General features: G+C 41.6%; 1 long non-coding RNA gene across 1 annotated transcript; it reads right to left on the bottom strand.

Annotated features, from left to right (window-relative positions):
• Positions 1 to 4,144: 4,144 nt before the first annotated feature.
• Positions 4,145 to 7,611, bottom strand: LOC133539439 (uncharacterized). Its single transcript, XR_009803380.1, has 3 exons — positions 7,453 to 7,611; positions 4,365 to 4,451; positions 4,145 to 4,275 (listed from the first exon to the last, which is right to left on the bottom strand). It is a non-coding gene; the product is annotated as an uncharacterized LOC133539439 (long non-coding RNA).
• Between the last annotated feature and the right edge of the window lie 2,491 nt (positions 7,612 to 10,102).

Below are 10,102 nucleotides of genomic sequence, written 5' to 3'. Positions count from 1 at the left end.
ATCAACTTTATCATGATATTCTAATAATATGACCAGCACCTGTATAATGGAACCATATAAACACTGGTTACAGGGTTTTTTCTTTTGACATATGCAGTAACATATTGCATCATTTCTGTTTTTTTCTGCTCTGTTACGCTATTTCATTATTCTCTCACTGGACTCTTATTTATCTACTTGCTAATTTCCTGTTGTCTGCAGTTCAAGTGTGTTGACTATACAGAGTAACAATGCCATCTAAAGGATGGTTTTGTAACTACACCTTAGAGTTAAAAGGGGAACTGCACTTTTGGAGGGGAATTTTGCCAATCGTTCACAATCATTATGAGAGACAAAAACACACGTCTTATTTTTTGGGATTTTAAAGATAATTTTAAAAAAGATGCGGCTAATGGGAGACACTTTTGTAGCCTTCAAAGCCCTCGAAAACAACTTCAAAACCCCCTCAGCAACGCTTTATATACACACTGCTACTATATATAATGTAGTACCACACACCTTCATAACTAAATGTATTATGTAAAATATTTACCCTATTTTTCAAATGCAGCTGGGATAGGCGACCCCGAGATGGACAAGCGGTAGAAAAAATGAATGGATGGATGGATGATCATTTCCGGGATTTATTTCTTCCACGCATTGATTCTGTTTCCATAGCAGCGCACACCTGACTTCTGTCAACAATGTATGTTCCGACTGTAATCAAACACGCGTGTGTATTTTAATCATAGTACACTTGGCATCAGACAAACAAAGACGACTATTTTTACACAAATGAGGATTAACAAGCTTATCTTTTTGAAGCTAAATATACAGAGGATCAAAAAACGAAAAAGACGGTGAAATGTTGGAGCAGACGGAAGCGGAGTAGTTTGGAGACAAAGTAGTTTAACATTAATGGAATGATTACCCAAAATCAACCGGAAATATCCCGGCCAGCTGGACCAGACGAACGAAAGTCCGTCGAGTGAGTCACACTTTATATTGTAAATGATACACGCTTCACGTCATGCGTGTTATTACAACTACAGTACATATGCTCTCTCGCTAGCTCAGCTGTGTACAAACAAAATATGAAATGTGGGCTAATACTTTACAGATACTGGAATATGTTCATGTTTTTCAGTCAGTACAGCTTGGTGTTCTATTGCAGTGCATTGTGCATTACAAACTCAAATGCGTTTCGTGCTGACGTAGAAGCTAGCTTAATACTCGCCGTAGTTAACTTTTACGGCTCTTACAATAGCACGCCGATGTGTTACTACGATAGAAAAAGAGTTCTGTGTTCGCTCTTGCAATAACAATGTTGCTACAGTTTGGTTATTATAGAGATTACGGATGTATTGTTGGCGGTTTTTGAATGTATTTTTTAAAATAATTTAGAGGTAGAATTGATTGCTCCCATTAGCCACCTGGAAGGAGACGGTTTTACATGTTAGAATGCAAAAGAAGAAAAACCGTTTGTCCCTCACAATGATTATTAAAGATCAAAACAAAATTCTAAAAAAAAAAAAAAAAGTGCAGTTCCCCTTTAAGCTGCAATGTGAAAGTGAGGGTAGCGACAATTTTGGGGCGGCATAGCTCGGTTGGTAGAGTGGCCGTGTCAGCAACTTGAGGGTTGCAGGTTCGATTCCCGCTTGTACCATCCCAGTTACTGCCGTTGTGTCCTTGGGCAAGACACTTTAGACAATCAGTGCACAACAGAACAAATATCCCGACGGCATCCACATCATAGCGGGGGACTTTAATCATGTCGACCTGAAAAAAGTGCTCCCCAAACTGTGCTACGAGGGGAGCTAACACACTGGACAAAGTCTATTCCAACATAAAAAAGGATATAGAGCCAAACAAACTTCCCCAATTAGGCAAGTCTGACCACATATCCCTGCTCCTTTTGCCAGCTTACACACCAATAAGAAAAAGTGCTCCTATCACAACCAAAACGGTCAAAACATGGCCGGAGGGAGCCATGGAACAGTTGCAGGACTGCTTTGATACAACAGACTGGTCAGTTTTTGAAAACCCAGACTTGGAGCAGTACACAGAAGCAGTCCTGGGGTACATCAAACACTGCATAGACACTGTCACAGTGGACAAGCGCATCCGAGTCTACCCCAACAGGAAGCCCTGGATGAAAAAACAGTCCAGGGCTTACTCAAAGAGAGAGACAGTGCCTTCAAAGCGCAGGACCTGGCACTCTACAGTACTGCCAGAGCCAATCTGAGAGATGCATCAGAGAGGCAAAAGCCGAACACAGGAGGAAATTGGAAGCCCACCTGCAGAGCAACAACACCAAGGAGGTATGGAAAGGAATAAAAGACATGACCAACTTCAGACCCAGTAACCCTTCGGCTGACGGCAAAGCCTCTCGAGCGGGGGAGTTAAACAGCTTCTTCGCCCGATTTGAGAGAAAAACACCTGCAGCCGTCACAACACTCCCACCCAACACCCACAGCAGCTGCACCCTTATACTGGAGGAGCATGAGGTGAGACGCACGCTGAAGGCAGTGAACCCGAGGAAGGCTACGGGCCCAGATAGAGTCCCGGGACGGGTACTAAGAGACTGTGCAGACCAGCTGGCCGGAGTATTTACGAAGATCTTCACCCAGTCCCTCTCCCAGGCCGTCATCCCATCATGCCTGAAGACCTCCACAATAATCCCGGTGCCGAAGAAGAACTCTGTCAGATGTCTGAATGACTACCGTCCAGTTGCACTTACACCTATAGCTATGAAGTGCTTCGAGAAGCTGGTACGGACCCATATCACCTCAGTCCTCCCTCCCGAGCTCGACCCACACCAGTTTGCCTACAGAGCCAACAGGTCCACAGAGGACGCCATCGCCACAGCCCTACACTCCTCCCTGGGTCACCTGGAGACGGGGGGAAGCTACGTGCGGCTGCTTTTTGTGGATTATAGCTCGGCATTTAACACCATTATTCCTGATAGACTGGTGTCCAAACTGTCAGACCTGGGTCTCTCGAACTCCATCTGCATGTGGATTAAGGACTTCTTATCCAACCGCCCCCAGAGGGTGCAGTTGGGTCGCCACATGTCATCAAGCCTGCACCTCAGTACCGGCTCTCCACAAGGCTGCGTGCTGAGCCCCCTTCTCTACTCCATCTACACATACGACTGCACACCTGCCCACTCCAGCAACTCCATCATCAAATTTGCGGATGACACCACCGTAGTGGAGCTCATCTCGGAGGGAGACGAGGCTGCATATCGGGATGAGGTGGAGAAGCTGTCGGATTGGTGCAAAGTCAACAACCTGGCCCTGAACACCTCCAAGACCAAGGAGCTGGTCATAGACTTCAGGAGGAAAAAAACGGACATCCTGCCCCTGATCATCAGTGGTGACTGTGTGGAGAGGGTCTCCGACTTCCGCTCCCTGGGAGTCCACCTGGCCAACGACCTATCCTGGAGCACCAACACCACGGCTACCATCAAGAAGGCACACCAGAGACTGCACTTCCTGAGAATACTCAGGAACAACCACCTCTCACAGGAACTGCTGGTGTCCTTCTACCGGTGCTCCATTGAGAGCATCCTGACCTACTGCATCTGGTTCAGCAGCTGCACAGCCGCAGAGAGAACGGCGCTCCAGAGAAGTTAATCGGATGCCCCCCCCCCCACTATGTAAGGCGCTTTGAGTCACTTGAGAAAAGCGCTATATAAATATAATTCACTTCACTTTTTTTTTTTTTTTAAATAGCGCCAAGTATCTTTTGCGATATGTGGCGGGGCCACTACAAATAAATGAATTACAAAGTTTTAACATTTTGGGAGAGACCTTATTTTTGTGTTTTAATAATAATTTTGCTGCTACGTTTTTCTTTTTTGCGATCCAACAAAGATCACTTAATTTTACAGAATACAAAACAGCCACGTAAAATGCATTCACTGGCAGCATGGTTGTTGAAACACTTCCAAACTTGTGGCCAAGATTGTCTTGGAAAAAATTACAACCAAGTTTATGTAATTGCAGTACTTTTTTAATTAGCAGCATTAACCCATTGCAAGCGTTTTATAGTGTTTGTGTGTTTTTGGTTTCCTAATCAGCGTCTGGAACGCTCGGACGCTGCCTCAATTGGGTACAATTTAGAGAACAGCATGCAAACATGAAGTGTTAAAAACATACTTACTGAAAATTTCCAACCAATTCATTTGCCTGACAGCCTTTGGGAGATTGATGATGGTCATATTGTAGTGGTTGTCAATATCTTTCAGCAGCTGCTTCTCCTTCTCCTGCATTTGATCAAGTATTGTCTTGACTGGGAAAACAATGGCAAGTATGTCAGGGTATCGTAGTAAAACACAAAAGGACTTTAAAAATTGTGGTGGATGACCGTGACATATTTACCCTCGCTGTCAAAATCCTCCAGAAATACTTCGAGTTTGGCATTCTTGACATTGTTTTGCCTGCGGTTTTTTTTCGAGGGAGCCATAACTGAATATAGGAAAAAACAGCAACATCATTATGAGTACAACAAACCTTTTTTTCCGTGTAGTCGCGGAACTGAAATTTTCAAGAACATTGATTTGACGAATTCAGGGCAATCAGTTTTATTTCTCATAAACCAAACTCAACTTCCGTTTTATGGGATTTAGAAAAAATAAATTGCTTTATTTAAGAGTTATGCTTAACTAGGTTTTCTAATTTAAATGAACTACCATCCTTGCCATCTGCATTTTAAAACATTCAATATTACTGTACAGCCCTTACCGTGTTGACCAGTTTGACGCGTGTAAATGATAGAATGTCCAGTACTGTAGAACTGTGATTGGATATGACAATGCGTTTATTTTTAAGCTATCAAATTAAATCAAATTTATGCTATAACAGAAACGGTATGCTGACCTTTTAATATCTGTAATATCGCAAAAATGTGTTCCATTTTGTCCACTAACGACACCAAAGATCATTATCCATGCGTTCGTTACGTCTCGATTTCAGGTCTCCCTATGTCTCACATTAAAAGATTACAGTTGGTACAAAATGCGGCTGCTAGACTTTTGACAAGAACAAGAAAGTTTGATCATTTTACGTCTGTACTGGCTCACCTGCACTGGCTTCCTGTGTGACTTTAAGGTGTTACTACTTACGTATAAAATACTCCACGGTCTAGCTCCAATCTATCTTGCTGATTGTATTGTACCATATGTCCCGGCAAGAGATCTGCATTCAAAGAACTCCGGCTTATTAGCGATTCCCACTAAATGGTAACACCCTAATAAGTTTTTCAACTTGTTAAAGCCGAGGTCCATGTTAATCAATTCATGGTACGTGTTAAAGTGTTAAAAACAACGTTGAAAATATAAAACGTTCTCATGTATTTTAATCTATCCATCCGTTTTCTACCCCACCATTTCAAGAAGTTGCATTAAGAAGTATTTTATTTATTATTGGTTAGCTTCAGAATAACAATGTTATTGAAAATAATAAGAGACTTATTGTAATCTAAACATGTTGGTCTTACTTACAAATGCATGCATTTAGTTTTATTCAGTGTTAAAATATGATATGGCTCTCACAGAAATACATTTTAAAATATTTGGCTTTCATGACTCTCTCCGCCAAAAAGGTTCCCGACCCCTGCTCTAGCCTTTAAATAGACCCCCTTTTAGACTAGTTGGACTGACGTTTCTTTTTTGCTCACAGGTTCAGTAGGCAATGGATGAAGCACTGGCTGTCCAAAGTCGGGGTTCGGGGTGGACCGCTAGTCTGTGCATCGGTTGGGGGCGTCTCTGCGCTGCTGACCTGTCTCCACTCGGGATGGTCTCCTGCTGGCCCCACTATGGACTGGACTCTCACTATTATGTTAGATCCACTATGGACTGGACTCTCACTATTATGTTGGATCCACCATGGACTGGACTCTCACTATTATGTTGGATCCACTATGGACTAGACTATCACACTATTATGTTGGATCCACTATGGACTGGACTCTCAAACTATTATGTTAGATCCACTATGGACTCGACTCTCACTATTATGTTAGATCCACTATGGACTAGACTATCACTATTATGTTAGATCCACTATGGACTGGACTCTCACACTATTATATAAGATCCACTATGGACTGGACTCTCACACTATTATATAAGATCCAGTACGGACTGGACTCTCACACTATTATGTTAGATCCACTATGGACTGGACTCACACTATTATGTTAGATCCACTATGGACTGGACTCTCACACTATTATGTTAGATCCACTATGGACTGGACTCTCACACTATTATGTTAGATCCACTATGGACTGGACTCTCACACTATTATGTTAGATCCACTATGGACTGGACTCTCACACTATTATGTTAGATCCACTATGGACTGGACTCTCACACTATTATGTTAGATCCACTATGGACTGGACTCTCACACTATTATGTTAGATCCACTATGGACTGGACTCTCACACTATTATGTTAGATCCACTATGGACTGGACTCACACTATTATGTTAGATCCACTATGGACTGGACTCTCACACTATTATGTTACATCCACTACGGACTAGACGCTCACAATATTATGTTAGATCCACTATGGACTGGACTCTCCCTATTATGTTAGATCCACTATGGACTGGACTCTCACAATATTATGCTAGATCCACTATGGACTGGACTCTCACTATATTATGTTAGATCCACTATGGACTGGACTCTCACACTATTATGTTAGATCCACTATGGACTGGACTCTCACAATATTATGTTAGATCCACTATGGACTGGACTCTCACACTATTATGTTAGATCCACTATGGACTGGACTCTCACAATATTATGTTAGATCCACTATGGACTGGACTGTCACAATATTATGTTAGATCCACTATGGACTGGACTCTCACACTATTATGTTAGATCCACTATGGACTGGACTCTCACAATATTATGTTAGATCCACTATGGACTGGACTCTCACTATTATGTTAGATCCACTATGGACTGGACTCTCACAATATTATGCTAGATCCACTCGACTTCCATTGCACCGGTAGCCTTAAGGGGGGGTCCCCACAACTGCAGTCCTCTCCAAGGTTTCTCATAATCCCATTGGGTTGAGTTTTTCCTTGCCCTGATGCAGGATCTGAACCGAGGATGTCATCGTGGCTTGTGCAGCTCTTTGAGACACTCACATTGATTGATGGATTGATTCTTATAGCCTGAATTGAAAGAGTTAAACTATTATGGAATCTTTTTCGAACTTTATCTCGGACAAAAAGTGAAGTTATTGTACAAATACAAACTTTACAGCACGCTGGGCAAGACTGGAGTTAAAAGTGCCCGTACTAGCTAACATGCTACAACGCTTAACGACATGTTAGCCGTACAGCAGGAAGAAGCCATTTTAAGTTTGGAAAAGCGCATTCTATAGCGAGTCTATAGCTACTTTGATACTTTATATACACGTGTTGACCATGTATTACCTGCTGTTTGGCCTTTCTTCGAATGCAACTCTTGTCGAGTTGTCGTCGCCTCCTTCTTCTTTGGATTGATGTAGTCGTCGACGATTTTTTTCAAAAAGCCTTTTCAAACCTCCGCGCAAATATCTTCTCCAAATCAGCCAATCACCTCGCGTCTTACTTCTGCGTCACTTCCTACTCCGCTGGACCAATAGGAGTGTTCAACGTCACATGTTTATATGACGTGTACGAAAATTGGTTTCAAGTAAAAGGGAAATAGTGGAAAGTAAGTTAGCGAAAGGCAAGATTAGGTTAGCAGTGGGAGATATTTTAGGATTGCATTCAAGACACATAGGTTATATAAAGCATTAGATACATATTAAAAAAAAAAACACTGGGTTAAATAAAAGAACATGGAGTAGGGCAGTGGTTCTCAAATGGGGGTACTTGAAGGTATGCCAAAGGGTACGTGACATTTTGTTTTAAATATTCTAAAAATGGCAACAATTAAAAAATCCTTTATAAGTATATTTATTGAATAATACTTCAACATAATATGAATGTAAGTTCATAAACTGTGAAAAAAAATGCAACAATGCAATATTCAGTGTTGACAGCTGGATTTTTTTGTGGACATGTTCCATAAATATTGATGTTAAAGATTTATTTGGTTGTGAAGAAATGTTTAGAAGTAAGTTGATGAATCCAGATGGATCTCTATTACAATCCCCAAAGAGGGCACTTTAAGTTGATGATTACTTCTATGTGGAGAACTCTTTATTTATAATTGAATCACTTGTTTACTTTTCAAAAGGTTTTTAGTTATTTTTCTATCTTTTTTTCCAAATAGTTCAAGAAAGACCACTACAAATGAGCAATATTTTGCGCTGTTATACAATTTAATAAATCAGAAACTGATGGATGGATGGATGGATGGATGGATGGATGGATGATAGATAGATAGATAGATAGATAGATAGATAGATAGATAGATAGATAGATGGATAGATGGATAGATGGATAGATGGATAGATAGATAGATAGATAGATAGATAGATAGATAGATAGATAGATGGATAGATTACAGGGAGACAGAACAGGATCGCTGACGGGTCTGCCAACTTCCGGCGCCCCTTACAAAAAAGGTGAGATACAGGTAAATAAAATAAAATAAAATAATCGATCTAAGCCTGAGGCCAAGGGAAAAAAACAACAACAACTCATAGCCATAGTACACATCCCTCTTACATTTGTGTAAGAGGGAAACATCAAAGAAAACGAAGGACATGAAAGACATTAAAGCAGGGGTCCACCTTCATCAATTCATGGTACAAATATATACTATCAGCATAATACAGTCATCACATAAGTTAGTCATCATAGTACATACATTGAATTATTTACATTATATACAATCCGGGGGGTGGGATGAGGAGCTTTGGTTGATATCAGTACTTCAGTCATCAACAATTGCATCAACAGAGAAATGGACATTGAAACAGTGTAGGTCTTATTTAGTAGGATATGTACAGCCAGCAGAGAACATAGTGAGTTCACATAGCATAAGAGCAAGTAAATAGATAAGAAATACATTTGATTATTTACACTAGGTTATTTACAATCCGGGGAGGTGGGATGTGAATGGAGGAGGGTGTTAGTATAGGGTTGAAGTTGCCTGGAGGTGTTCTTTTAGAGCGGTTTTGAAGGAGGATAGAGATGCACTTACTTTCACACCTGTTGGGAGTGCATTCCACATTGATGTGGCATAGAAAGAGAATGAGTTAAGACCTTTGTTAGATCGGATTCTGGGTTTAACGTGGTTTGTGGAGCTCCCCCTGGAAGTAGTTTGACATGTACTTCGGTATCAGGGAGGTGTAGTGTATTTTATAGACTAGGCTCAGTGCAAGTTGTTTTACTCTGTCCTCCACCCTGAGCTTTGGGTTAGGGTTAGGGTTAACCCTAAACCCTGAGCCAACCCACTTTGGAGAAGTGGGGTGGAGGGAGGTAGCTCGACCCAGGAGCAGAATGCAGGGTTTTGGGACTGAATTCTAAACAGAAACCATTGAAAATATTATTTTTGGGCCTAAGAGCAGGGCTATTCAACTGGCGGCCCGGGGGCCAAATTTGGCCGGGGAAACAAACTATACCCTCACGAGTTTAGTTTAAAAGTTAGGAGACAAACATTTTTGCTACAATTTTCTTGTTGCAAAAAATTTAATCTTTTGTATACTGTAAAAGCAAGTAATTTCTTTAAGGAAGTAGTTTGACATGTACTTCGGTATCAGGGAGGTGTAGCAGATTTTATAGACTAGGCTCAGTGCAAGTTGTTTTACTCTGTCCTCCACCCTGAGCCAGCCCACTTTGGAGAAGTGGGTTGGAGTGAGGTGTGATCTGGGGTGGAGGTCTAAAAGTAACCGGACTAGCTTATTCTGGGATGTTTGGAGTCTAGATTTGTCCGTCCAGTCCGCACGGTTGAGCGAGGATATGTCCAAGAAGACTGAGGTGTCCGATACCTGCTCTTTCAGCCAAGACACTGTGAAGCTTGTCCGTCCCGGTGCTCAGTGCCAGGTCCGCAGCCCAGTCTCTCCACACTGACTCTGGTGTAGCAGAGTAAAATACAGCACTATGATGACATAGTGCTGTATTTTACTTCTTTATCTTTTTTTTTCCAACC

Source organism: Nerophis ophidion, linkage group LG21 (genome assembly GCF_033978795.1).
Source record: "Nerophis ophidion isolate RoL-2023_Sa linkage group LG21, RoL_Noph_v1.0, whole genome shotgun sequence".
In the NCBI taxonomy this organism is placed as follows: Eukaryota; Metazoa; Chordata; class Actinopteri; order Syngnathiformes; family Syngnathidae; genus Nerophis; species Nerophis ophidion.
Note: the sequence above shows the minus strand (reverse complement) of the source record. Positions and strands in the feature narration are given on the sequence as shown.